General features: G+C 38.0%; 1 protein-coding gene across 20 annotated transcripts in view; it reads right to left on the bottom strand.

Annotated features, from left to right (window-relative positions):
* Window positions 1-14472, bottom strand: part of NFIB (nuclear factor I B) — a 517914-nt gene that overhangs the window by 191495 nt on the left and 311947 nt on the right. Inside the window, exon 1 of one of the 20 annotated variants that reach the window (XM_055578060.1) lies at window positions 12898-13025. The exons of 17 other annotated variants lie outside the window; for them this stretch is intronic. The gene's annotated coding sequence lies outside the window, so the exon portion shown is untranslated. Of the gene's footprint in view, window positions 1-10224; window positions 10244-12501; window positions 12523-12897; window positions 13026-14472 lie in introns of those variants that run through there. 2 more of the 20 variants (XM_055578059.1, XM_055578061.1) reach the window with 2 other exon arrangements.

The raw sequence follows: 14472 nt of genomic DNA, 5'->3' as shown, positions 1-14472 counted from the left end.
AATTGCATACTAATAAACGGGTGTTGCTGTAAATTGGTGGTAATCTGTTACACAGCCCAAGAAACATATACACCTACTGAATAAAGTCACTTCATGCAGTGTTCAGGGTCCTCAATGGCCATTTCCTAAATTCTAGGTTCAGCTCCCCTGACACAAAGTAATACACTTCAAGACCCAGGGAGCTGAAACACTGTGCTTTTGCCCACGCTACTCCCCCAAGTCTGTCCATCTCTTTATCCACAGCACTTAGGAACCAGTATGCCATGCAGACCAGATCAAATGCCATCTTCATCCTAGAACTTTTCCTAGTCTTTGGACTCAGCATTAATCCTGAATTTCTGCTGCTCCCTCAGAATATTACCTATAGCTCTATCTTGTCAGTTACACAGCTATCCAGAGGCTCAGAGGATTATTAACTCTCAGAGGAGTTAGGCACTATGCCTGGATCATAGAGCATAGAGTAGGGACTTGACGACAAAACTCTTCTCTTCCTAACAGAAGCCAGGCTGCACTTTGGGTACTTTGAGCAGCAGAGTGGATCTCAGAGCTAACTACTTTAACTGGGCCCTCCACTTTCTAATAAGTGACTACACTAGATGCCAGTTCAAACTTGTGATACTAATTAATTTTTATGTTGCATTACTTTTCTGAATGGCAATCTATTTGCAGTAATTCTAGAATGCATAATTCCCACCCACGGTTCCCAGAGGAAACACATTTAAATATGAACACTGTTAAAAATTAGCATTCCAGAATTTTGTTTTAATTTTGGACATTTATTTACAAAAATGTAACCATTCGTTATTTAATAATTACACTGGCTTCTTTTGTACTTTGAGTACTTTCCCTGTTGTACAATTCCATGGGAGAGAGAAATCAAAAAGGAAAATTTTGAAAAATTATGTTGGACCTCACTGTTTCAAGAAAAGAAAAAAATGAGGAAGCTGTTAAAGGTATAGGTTAGAGTCAATCTAATTTCAGTGAAATGGAAAAACAGAGAAACTTTCCTATCAGTTCTAGCTCAATTCCTCTACACCTTGGCCTGATAAGGAGATGGCAGTGCCTATGATTGATAGGGGCTTCCTGGTGGCTAAGAGGGCAACTGAAGCAGGAGGAACCCACCTGGCCCCACAGGCTCTAGCTGCGGCTTCCTTCCCAGGCACCCTGCATTCTGTCAGCCCCTCAACTACACTCCAGTTTGCCAAGAAGCCACCAATGAGTATTCTGTGTATCTTCTAGGATTTTGTCCTTCTAGTAAATAGGCTTCTACCTAACCCATCAACAATTTAAAAAATACTCAAAGACATGAGCTCATAATAAAATGAAACAAAAAAAGTCCCTCGTTAAATCCAACCTCATCCCTTATAAACAACTTTTTATTGAGTAGATCTTTCTGACATACTCAGAAGGCCATATTCAAAAAGCATAAAGTGGAAAACAAGCTATAAAAACTACACCACACTGAACAATTACATGCCAACGAACTGGACAACCTAGAGAAAATGGATAATTATTAGAAACATACGGCTTACCAAGACTAAATCAGGAAGAAGGAGAAAATCTGAACAGACCAAGGAGATTGAATCAGCAAAGAATCTCCCAGTGAAGAAAGGACCAGGACCAGACGGCTTCCTTGGTGAATTTTACCAAACACTTAAAGAAGAATGAACAACAATTATTCTCAAACTCATCCAAAAAACTGAAGAGGCAAGAACACTCTTAAACTTCTTTTATGAGGTCAGCATTATCCCAATACTAAAATCAGTAACTATAGGCCACTATTCCTGATGAATATAGATGCAAAAATTCTAAATAAACTAGCAAACCAAATACAGCAGCATGTTAAAAGCATCATTCACCATGTGCAAGTGAGATATATTCTTGGAATGCAAGGATGATTCAATATATGCAAATAAATCAATGTGATACATCACATTAATAAAATGAAAGAAGCATATGATCATCTCAATAGACGCAGAAAAAGTATTTCACAAATTTCAACATCCATTTATGTGAAAAGCTCTTAATAAATTAGGTATAGCAGGAACATGTCTCAACATAAAGAAGGCCCTACATGACAGTGTTGAAGCTAATATGATACTCTTTGAGGAAAGATAGAAAGTTTTTCCTCCAAGATCAGGAGCAAGACAAGGAGGCCACTCACACCACACATATTCAACATATTAATAACACTAGAAATCCTAGCTAATCAGGCAAGAAAAAAAAAGGTATCAAAATTGGAAAGAAAGAAGTAAAACTGTCTCTATTTGCAGATGACATGATTTTTATTTTAATATAGAGAAAATCCTAAAAAGTCAATAAACAAACAAAAAGCTGTTAGATCTAACCAGTGAATTCAACAGAGTTGCAAGATACAAAATTGGTAGCATTTCTATAAACTAATAATGAATTTTCTAAAAAAGAAATAAAGAAATCAATACCATTTACAATACCATCAAAAATAATAAAATACTTATGAAAAAATGTAACTAAGGAGTTGAAAGATTTCTACTCCAATGTTCTACATCCACTGATGAAATGAATCGTAGTAGACAAAAATACACGGAAAGGTATCTCATGTTCATGGACAGGAAAAACTAATATTGTTAGGATGTCAATACCACCAAAATCATCTAGAGGATTAATGCAATCCTCATCAAGCTTCCAAAGGTATTTTTTTTTTTACAGAAGTAGCAAAAAACCAGTAAAATTTATAAGGAACCACAAAAGACCCTGAATAGCAAAAAAATCCTGAGAAAGAAGATCCAAGCAGGAAGCATCACACATCCTGATTTCAAGCTATACTATAAAACTGTACTCATCAAAACAGGAAGTTACTGGCATAAAAAAGAGACAAATAGATCAGTGGAAGAAAATCGAGAACCCAGAAATAACCCCAAGCATATGCAGTTAACTAATATTTGACAAGAAGGCCAAGAACACTCAATAAAAAAAAAAAAGACAGTCTTTTCAATAAGTGGTGCTAAGGGGTAGTAGGGAAGGGAAGGCTTGGGAGATTGGGGTTAGCAGATACCAATATTATATAGAGAATGAATAAACAAGGTCCTACCGCAGAGCAGAGAGAACTATATTCAATATCTTATGAGAAACTATAATGGAAAAGCATATAAAAAAGGGTGCACACATATGTATATCTGAATCATTTTCCTGTACAGCAGAAACTAACACAACATTGTAAATCAACTGTACATCAATAAAAATTTTTAAAAGTTAAGTGGTACTGAGATAATTAGCTCTTCACATGTAAAAAATATGAAACTGGCCCCATATTGTATACTACTCCCCAAAATCAACTTGAATTAAAGACTTAAATGTAAGGCCTGAAACCATAAAACTCCTAGAAGAAAACATAGAAACAAAGCTCCCTGACATGGCTCTTGGTAATGATTTTTGGATATAATATTTAAAACACAAACAACAAAATCAAAAATAAACAAATGGGACTACATCAAACTAAAAAGCTGCATAACAAAAGAAATCATCAACAAAGTAAAAATCATATATGTGATAAGGGGTTAATATCTAAAACATATAAAGAACTCAGGGTTTTATATTAATATACAATTCAGCAGCAAAAACAAAAAACAATTTAAAAATGGACAAAGGACCTGAATAGATATTTCTTCAAAGAAGATGCATGAAATGCCAACAGGTATATAAAAATTTACTCAGCATCACTAGTTGTTAGGAAAATGAAAATTAAAACCACAGTGAAGTATCAACCACCTCATCACTGCAAAAATGACCATCATCAAAAAGACAAGAGATAACAAATGTTGGTGTGGAAGTGGAAAAAAGGGAATACATCCAAAGGTAACAAAAACACTAGATAGAGAAGAACAAATATTGTATGACCTCCCTTGTATGTAGGACCTAAACAAACAAACTTACAGAAAAAGAAATCACACTTGTGGTTACCAGGTGGAGAGTGGGAGAACTGGAGGCCAGTGGTCAAAAGACACAAACGTCCAGTTACAAGGTAAGTTAAGTACCAGGGATGTAAAGTACAACAGTGTGACTATAGCCACCACAGCTGTGTGATATACAGGGAAGTTGTCAGGAGAGTAAATCCGAAGAGTTCTTAATCACAAGGAAAATATTTCTTTCCTTTTTTCTTTATTTTAACTATATAAGAAGACGGGTGTTAGCTGAAACTACTGTGGTAACCATTTCACAATATACATCAAACCATCATGCCGTATGCCTTAAATGTATACAGTGATGTATGTCCATTATTTTTCAAAACTGGGGTTGGGGGGGAAAAAGCCACACTAGCATTTTCTGAGACCTCTGTTCCACTAACCACAGTTGTTTTCTGGTCTCCACATCATACCTCCACATGGAGACCCTATTTCCCTAATCATGGAACACTATGACCTCACCACTAAAAATAAACAGCTAAGAACCAAGGAAACTAACTGGAACTGAAAGCATCCTGAACAAAAATCAAGCTTTATATGATCTCAGTTTAATCATCTGCCCTGTCTTGCTCTTTTCCAGAATTATATATTTTCCATTACCATATTTTCTTTACCACTAATGTAGGTATATAGTTTCTTCCCTTCAAGGATATTAAGTGGTTTTTTAATTCTATAAATTCTCCTCTGAGAGCACTTTTTATATATGACCTGTAGGGTTTGTTTATTTGAATGCATTTGATTTGGATATTAAGAATTCAAATCCTAAGGAATTCTATAAGAAAATAAATAAATATAAATTCTGTTCTCAAGAGGCCAGAGATTCTTTGGTACTGGATTCACCCTTATACTATATTCTTCCTCAAGTAAAGGGCACTTTATATGATGTATTTGAAAGCAATAAACCGAACTTGGGATGGAACAAAGTGATGGATTGTGTCTGGGGTTTTTGTGGTTTAATGGCTTTGGGTTTATGAGGAAATTTTGTTTTATGAAAACAACATGAAAAGGCTGTCATTGTTTATGATATTAAAGTCTAATGTAAAAAAAAAGTAATGTTTTCCAGCTTAATAAGCAGGCATTATGCTCAGAAGCAGATCTGGCTTTATCGAATTCTCAGACTTCAGTCCCAAAGTTGCTGTAATCCTCTATGAAAAGATCCAAAAGGTATTCAGAAACACAGAACAAAATATTTAAAGGTCCAAGACAATACATTTGTTTCTATTGAGTTTTTCTTTTATATTGGTTGTACTTAACATTTGGTCATTGTGATGAAATACATGCTATTTCCTTTTGAATGGAACTAATTTTAACAAAATTGATTAAAATATGACTTAAACATTGATTGGGTAAATTTTTAACACTAGTTCATAAGATTCAATTATTGTAATCTTAAATTGGCTCTCATTGTTCAATAAACATTAACAAAATAATTAATTGAGAAGGTATGGACTCCACATTTTAAAGAACCAGTTTTATTTTTCTAAAATCATTTAATGATGACAATTTGGCTTTGTAACAAGAGCTGAAAACATAATTCATTGAGAGATGAATCATCCCTCTTCCAGTAAGCCAATAAGAAATATTTTAAGAACATTTTTCATCAAAATCCATTCAGTAAAACCACCTTTAAAAAAAGCAATGAATATAAAACCTATGAGTCTCAAAGAACAGAAAACAAAAAAAGTTTATATAACTTTTGTTAATTGAAGCATATGTTTTAAAAATTATTCCAGATAATTACTGCTGCTGCTGCTGCTGCTAAGTCGCTTCAGTCGTGTCCCACTCTGTGCGACCCCATAGACGGCAGCCCACCAGGCTCCCCCGTCCCTGGGATTCTCCAGGCAAGAAAACTGGAGTGGGTTGCCATTTCCTTCTCCAATGCATGAAAATGAAAAGTGAAAGTGAAGTCGCTTAGTCGTGTCCGACTCTTAGTGACCCCATGGACCACAGCCCACCAAGCTCCTCCACCCACGGGATCTTCCAGGCAGAGTACTGGAGTGGGGTGCCAATGCCTTCTCTGAGATAATTACTAATCACATTTTAAAAATAAACATTAGATTAAGATAGCCAAGCACACCTTAAAAATGAACATTCATCTAATTATATCTTTGCCATGGACTAAAAATTAAAATGGACTTTTTGGTTAACATTTTAAATGGCTTTTTAACATCATAAACTCAAGGTGTGTGTGTGTATTCCTAAAGATGCTCCAAAACTACTATAATTTTAAAAGATTATTTATCCATTCAAAGCTTTCTGCCACTTACCATTGACTAATGAATTACCATTCCTTAGTAAAATTTTATTGCTAGACTGTGACATCCCTGTGGAAAGAGCCTATGCTCTTTATTCCTGCTGCTGCTGCTGCTGCTAAGTTGCTTCAGTCGTGTCCGGCTCTGTGCGACCCCATAGACGGCAACCCACCAGGCTCCGCCGTCCCTGGGATTCTCCAGGCAAGAACACTGGAGTGGGTTGCCATTTCCTTCTCCAATGCATGAAAGTGAAAAGTGAAAGTTAAGTCACTCAGTCATGTCTGACTCTTAGCGACCCCATGGACTGCAGCCCACCAGGCTCCTCCATCCATGGGATTTTCCAGGCAAGAGTACTGGAGTGGGGTGCTATTGCCTTGGATTTTTATTCCTAGAGGTTATTATAAAACATAGACTATCACTAGGTACTCAGAAACTGTTTATTGAATGAATGAAAAACTGATGAATTTTTTAAATTAATGAACATTGTTCTGAAATGTCCCTCCTTATTTTTTTTTAAGTCTTTATTGAATTTGTTACAGTATTTCTTCTACTTTCTGTTTTTGGGTTTTGGCCATAGGATCTTAGCTCCCTGACTGGGGACTGAACCTGCACCCCCTGCATTGGAAGGCAAAATCCTAACCACTGGACCACCAGGGAAGTCCCTGAAATGTCCCTCTTTAAACTTGAAGTGTATTATATCATGTATTATAGGAAAAAAAAAAAAAAAAAGCAGAGATCCTTTGGATTTTCATGAATTGGATTTTCATGGATTTTCATGAACTTAAGTAACAGGAGTAGTATCATGAGAAGAGCATGATAATTTAACAACATGCAATGCCTTCAGCTTCCCTGGTGGCTCAGATGGTAAAGCATCTACCTGCAATACAGGAGACCAGGTTCAATCCCTGGGTTGGGAAGATCTCCTGGAGAAGGAAATGGCAACCCACTCCAGTATTCCTGCCTGGAGAATCCCAGGGATGGAGGAGCCTGGTAGGCTACAGTCCATGGGGTCAAAAAGTTGGACACGACTGAGCAACTTCACTTCATGACTTACTGGTAGTCATTTCTTAGAAATATCTTTCCTCTACTGCTACATAATGGTTGATGGGAAGAGCCACCGTGTGAGACATCTTGGACAAGCAGGCATTTGATAATAAGCCTTACAAAAGTTGGTTTTAATTCTCAATACAAACTGTCAAGGTAGATACTATTATTACTAGCCCTACCTTAAAGAGAGGCCTCAAGAGGTTAAGTAGTTTGCCCAAGTTAATGCTGCTGTTGAACTGCAGAGAAGAGCCTCCTAGGTTTCCAAGCCTGTGTTTCATCCACTGAACTACAGGGTCTCTCAGCACTTAGGAATAATCCATATCTATGAATTTAATTTTACATAATTTATTTTTCCAAGTTTACTTTAACGCTGGGCTGGAGGAAGCACAAACTGGAATCAAGATTGCTGGGAGAAATATCAATAACCTCAGATATGCAGATGACACCACCCTTATGGCAGAAAGTGAAGAGGAACTAAAATGCCTCTTGAAGAAAGTGAAAGAGGAGAGTGAAAAAGTTGGCTTAAAGCTCAACATTCAGAAAACGAAGATCATGGCATCTGGTCCCATCACTTCATGGGAAATAGATGGCGAAACAGTGGAAACAGTGTCAGACTTTATTTTGGGGGGCTGCAAAATCACTGCAGATGGTGACTGCAGCCATGAAATTAAAAGACGCTTACTCCTTGGAAGGTAAGTTATGACCGACCTAGATAGCATATTCAAAAGCAGAGACATTACTTTGCCAACAAAGGTCCATCTAGTCAAGGCTATGGTTTTTCCAGTGGTCATGTATCGATGTGAGAGTTGGACTGTGAAGAAAGCTGAGCACCGAAGAACTGATGCTTTTGAACTGTGGTGTTGGAGAAGACTCTTTCGAGTCCCTTGGATTGCAAGGAGGTCCAACCAGTCCATCCTAAAGGAGATCGGTCCTGGGTGTTCATTGGAAGAACTGATGTTGAAGCTGAAACTCCAGTACTTTAGCCACCTCATACGAAGAGTTGACTCACAGGAAAAGACCCTGATGCTGGGAGGGATTGGGGGCAGGAGGAAAAGGGGATGACAGAGGATGAGATGGCTGGATGGCATCACCTACTCGATGGACATGAGTTTGGGTGAACTCCGGGAGTTGGTGATGGACAGGGAGGCCTGGCGTGCTGCAATTCATGGGGTCACAAAGAGTCAGACACGACTGAGCAACTGAACTGAACTGAATACTTTTTAAAGAAGAATTATATCCTAATTCATTCTGAATCACTCATTTACTCTACCTTTAATCAGGTTTCTAATCCAACTTTTTGTTTCTATGTATCTTTTAAAAATAGATATAGGAACAGTAGAAGCAACTATAAATACACTGTGTTGAAGCTGACTTAAAAATAAGTATATAGGAATAGAAACATATACATCAAAAACATTAGACTCCTGATATGACCCTTATTTTTACTAACAGCAATTCCCACATCTTAACCAAATAATCTACTTGAGCCCATGTACGAAAGCCTACTTATTCTCACTACCTACTCAAATTTAGTAGTCAAAATAGCAAACATTTCATTGTTTAATATTTTTGAGATATGTCAATTACATACAAATTCAAACTGCTTGTAAATTGGGGTCATGCTTAGTTTTGGAACTATTCCAGTGAAAAATATTCCTTTCTGGACAGGCTTTACCATTATAAGAAAGGACCTCACAGTTTGCCTCTCTCAGTCTATATGGGGTCTCCCTTGTGACCGTGTTTTAATTTTATTAAGAGTTCATCACTAATGTGGTTTCTCTTCCACTTGAACTCAAACCCAAACCAGTTTAATGTCATGTTTCTAGTGATTCAATATGAAACAGGGGCATATCAAAAGATCTTATATTTGTGGGATCTTAGAAATTATTTTTTCCTTTGACTTTTTAAAAATCTTTTTAGGTGATAACTTTTATTACTATCTTTATTAGGTATATTGTGTACTCAGTTGCTCAGTCATGTCTGACTCTTTATGACCCCATGGACTATAGCCCTACAGGCTCCTTTGTCCATGGGATTTCCCAGGCAAGAATACTGGAGTAGGTTGCCATTTCCTCCTCCAGGGGATTTTCCTAACCCAGGGATTGAACCCGTGCCTGCTGCGTCTCCTGCATCGGCAGGCAGATTCTTTACCGCTGAGCCACCTGGCAAGCCCATTAGGTATACTATCTACTTACAAAAAGGCTTTAGGGAGATTTGTGGGGGGAAAAAAAAAAAAAAACAGGAAAAGACAGAATCACTTAAACTCAATTAGAAAGGAAGCGTCCTAAATAGTACAAGGAAACAGAACAGATGAGATTTAATTTCATATAATTTCTGCATTCACATATAGATAATCCCCAACTTACTAAGGAACAGAGCTCCAAAAGCTCATAGGTGAGTCAGTGGTCTGGAACCCACACTGAAATCTCCTATCAAAACAGTATCATACAAAGTGACTAGGTTTCCATACCAGTCTACAAAGCCCAATTCAACCCTGAATGCATTTCAATTGTGATACCAATAAGAAATCTGAGTCGAGGAAAGCTGGCCTGAAGACTCATGCCAAAATGGAGAACATGTTTTTATACAATAAAGTCATTCATTCATAAGACATTAATTGAGAACCAAGAAGCTACAGAGTGTCAGTTTTACATGTTCTAATTCTGGAATTAAAGAGACCTACTTTTTAGATATAAACAGGAGATAAAATAATGCCTTAAAAGGAGTAACATATGGAAAGTCCTTGGCACATAAAAGATTAACTAATTTTAGTCCCCTTCCTTTGTTTCCCATGGGACAAAAAAGAAAGGGGGGGACTTAGCTTTCTCTCTTTAAATTCCTGAAAAAAACCCAAGTTTAACTTCTAAACCCTCTTCTCTTTCTGTGGGCACTCCCATCACCCAGACACCCATCCAGGTCCTGCGCCCCATGCCCTTCGACTTCTCACTGTGCCAAACATTAAAAGTATCACCTCTCAACCCAACCTTGTCCGCATTCCTGCAGCCAGTAATGTCCGTCAGGTGCTAAAAGAAGAGCAGATGATATCAATTAAAGCAACTGCTTTTGGTAATTGACATTTAATTTTTAAGAAAAAGTCTATCAATCTCAATAAATTTCTAATTAGTGTAATGTTTCAGAAAGCAGAAGAATGATGTAAAAGAATTCAGAAAGATGTTTGGGAACAGACAGATAAAGGAATAAAGCCATTCCTTTATTCCTTCAGTGTGAGGAAATAAAATGAAGAATCATCGAGTTCTATGGAAGTGCAGCCTAAAGTGGGTCTGCATGGATTGGAATGTCCAAGAAGACTTCTTTGTGGAAAGCTTCTCCTAGGATATAAGCCCAATCAGAGTAGGAATGTCATCTGTTCAAATTAACCCTGAATCTCAAGGACCTAGAATAACTTCTGGCACATCACTGGCCCTGAATTGAAGAAAATGTGTAAAAATGAAAGGATATTGGCTTAAATATAGACCTGAGAATGAGTCGAAATTAGCTGGGAGACATGGAATTAGCAGAAGTGATGGCCTTGGGTAGAAAGGAGCAGGGGTCTTTGGCCAACTTAGAAAGGAGATTATCAAAATGATGAGCCAGAAGCTCTAGGGACAAAAGTGAGAAATGAATTTGGAGAGGTGGGCAAAGGCCAGATATGTCTGGGCCTTTCAAGATGTTTAAGAATTTGACCTAACTGTGCCCTCTCAAAGCCCCAACTTGGACTGAACATTCTACAACCAGAACAACTCTGACAGGGGGCAGGGGGCAGGGAGACTCTGGGGTGGGAGGCACGGAGGAAGAGTGGCAGCAGCCTCTGTCTGTCGGGTAGATGAGTCCCGGGAGTGTACCTTCAGAGCTACCATATCTGCATTAGGACTCACCACAGATGAATAAACACACCAGGGATACTTGAGTCCTTCGCCTGAGGTGCTTTCACGAAGGAAATCATACTCGGAGTCATTGTTTAGAAGTTCAGACAGTTAGCTAAGCATGCCGGGATCATTCACTGAAAGAAGGACATGAAAAATGAAAACATTTTGCTCCTGAATCTGTGTGTGTGTGTGTGTGTGTGTGTGTGTGTGTGTGTGAGAGAGAGAGAGAGAGAGAGAGAGAGAGAGAGAGAGAGGGAGAGAGGGGAAATTCTGTCAGGGGACTGACTTTAAAAGAATGGAGGATTACACACTTCACTGTTCAAGGGTGACAGAGAGAAAACGAGGCTGGCACCAAGCAGGAAGCCCAATCCTGTGTGAATAAAACACTGCACGTTTATGCAATCCCTCGTACCCGATCTTTTATCACAAACTATTTTGATTGCAAAGAGAGAGAAGTGCTAAGTAAAAATTATTTACTCTGGGTCTATTATGAAAAGAAAAGATTAACTCTCTAACACTTCGTTCATTTTGAAGGTGTATTTTCTACCTTCCCGGTATGATTTATATTAATGAGAGGTTTAAAACAGGTTTTAACTTAAGAATGATTGCTGATGGTGAAGTGAGTAATTATACACCTTCTGACAGGACACGTGAATGGCTCATACAAGGGAACTGCATAACATGCCAGGCTAATCCTCCCTGCATAAAAAGGGAGAATGCTTTGCAAGCTGGCCGATTTTAAGCTCCAGTTAACAAAAACCCTTTTTGTTGGAGCCTAAAACAAGAATGGGTTAACAAAAGCAAGGAGGGAAAAAAATCTTATTTTTTTCCCTTCTTCACAAAATATAGTATTACAGGACTTAAAGGTTTTGAAAGGCCACGATGCGGCTGAAAGACTTGAGAAAGGGGCAAGGTCTGGGCCAGCAACAACAAACTGAAAAGATCCCAAGGAAAATCAGAACCTCTTATCAGTAGGGAACGTTATGATGTGATTCCAGTTTATGGCTAAGTTTTGGTTTTGTTTTTTTTTAACGAGTTAAAGGTGTAGAGCCAAGGAAGGTGCCAATGCTCCCTGCCTAGGTAGAGACGAAACCTAGGATTCACGGATGTGAATAAAGAAAAACCATAAGCCACAGTGGGCAAGTCAATAGTGTGTGTGCCGTTTCTGCATGGCTGCGTTTTCTCATACAAGAGCCACTTCTGGACAATAACAAGACCCCGGAAAGCATCTGCTTAGGGATTACGACCCGGCTACACTGAGAAATGTTCCGTTAACATAGAGCGACCGTGGGCTTAACTCTGTGCGTGCCTGGCCTGCCCACTGACACACACACAATACACACCGTGGTCCTAGATGCTTTCTGAAGAATACACTCAGCTGTGGGCACCACTCACCTGCTCGAGGGAAGGAAAGGAAGAAATGAAAACCGCCACATTTATTCCACCTGATGAGCATTGAGAAATGGAAGACCAAGGTTGGCAGGTGCCAAGAAGGAAGCCCAGAGAAGCAGATCATGTCTTGGAGGATGAGGCAGCAAGCCCCTAGTATGGAATTATTTCCTAAGATAGACATCACCTGAGAAAATCTCAAATTAGAAATTTAAGGAACAAAATCCTCACATTCATCTTCTACGTCTCTTAAATGATTCAGAGAATCCTAAATTTTGACAAGTTTCTAACATGATTTGAACTATTCGTCTTACTTGAGATATTTATATGGATTCACTGGCCTGCATGGTGAATTCTGCCCCTTCAGTGGGCTATGATCACAGAAGTCGGGAATGCACTCACCTACTTGCAGGGTCCCCTGACGCAGTGCCCAGGACAGCCAGGTCTCACAGAGCAAATCAACACACCCAGCGGGACAGGTCAAGAGGGCAGGCCTGCCTCCGGCTCCTTCCTTCTGCTGACACCCTGCCTTTGCTCTTGACAGGATGGAGCACAGAGTCTTCACTTTTTAAGAAGGCCAAGGCAAAGAACAGGAAGCTGAAGCCGTGGCATTTCCTAAACTAACTGTATTACTACTGCTCTTCAAAAGATCCTTTACAGACATGTACTTGAGCCCTAAAGATAATAAATTATGCTGCAACTGTGATATCCACACAAATGTAGTTTTAAAATACTCTCTTTCCAACTGCAAAGAATAGGTAAACCATTTCTGTTCCTTCATGGGTATCTGGAAGCTAGAATTTCTAGGTGTGGAAAAATTTCTTTGAAAGTGATTCCAAAAATTTTCAAGAAAAATATCTAACAATTTATCATAAAGAGGGTTTTAAAGTTTAAGGTTCAGCATTTGGTTCTTTTGCAGTTATTCTTTAATATCTGTTTGCAAAACTGCATATATTGCAAAATAAGCCTATATTCAAGGCAGAATAAATTCACTAGTCCTGTAAACTTAAATATCTGTTTCATTCAAGTCTATCAATTTTGAGCTGAAATGATGACCAGAGGACACTTTTGTCATCATTAGCACTCTTCCCAAATACTCCAAAGGAAAACTGTTCTAAAATTTATATATCATCTAACATATATAAAGCATCTATCAATTATAATTACCAAAACAAGAGTCAAAGGCAATGCTTTATTATTCTATTACTTGTCAAGGAAAGATACCTCAAGAATTTCTGTGACTCTTGGAAACAGAAGTTTGGAGCCTAGAGACCTCTGTCTCACTGAACTATCAAACGTAGGAGAAATTATCCCACAGAAAATGTCAGAGAATTCCTCCCTAGATAGGATGGCAGAGAGATTCAAGTTCTTAGCATCAAACACATTACAAAATGCACATGCAAGGAAAGTCCTGGGAACAAGAACCCAATACACTTACACTTATCCTGGTGTAACAGGATAAGAAGGAATAAGATGGGGAGAAGAGACATGCAGGGATTTTATTAATCTAATTTCAAATTTTTATTTCTTTATTCACACATTCATTTAAACTTTTAATTATTTTAAATTTATTCAAATAAATTTAAACAAAATTTTAAACTGGCTGATGCATGCATGAGTTTGTAGAAATACTTGTATTTTTGTATGTCTTAAATATTTCAAAATACATTTTTAAGAAACTGAACCAAGGGAATTAGGACAGGAATAATGAGGTGAAATCACCAGATCAAAGAATTATAGGGGAAAAAACAGCTTCAAGGATGTACACTTGGTCTCTTTGAACAGACCAAAACAATCTAATCTTTTAAAATTTAAATCCTTTAATCAGGGTTCAAATGTGGTAGTCTTACTACACAGTCCTTCACAACTGATAGGTACTTGATAGGTGTTGACGATAATGATAATTTTACTCAAACAGGACATTACAGAGAATCTCAGATGATTGAAAAACAATATAAAGAATAAACACTATGCCAG

Source organism: Bubalus kerabau, chromosome 4 (assembly GCF_029407905.1).
Source record: "Bubalus kerabau isolate K-KA32 ecotype Philippines breed swamp buffalo chromosome 4, PCC_UOA_SB_1v2, whole genome shotgun sequence".
Taxonomy (NCBI): domain Eukaryota; kingdom Metazoa; phylum Chordata; class Mammalia; order Artiodactyla; family Bovidae; genus Bubalus; species Bubalus kerabau.
This window is presented reverse-complemented; position numbering and strand designations above follow the sequence as displayed.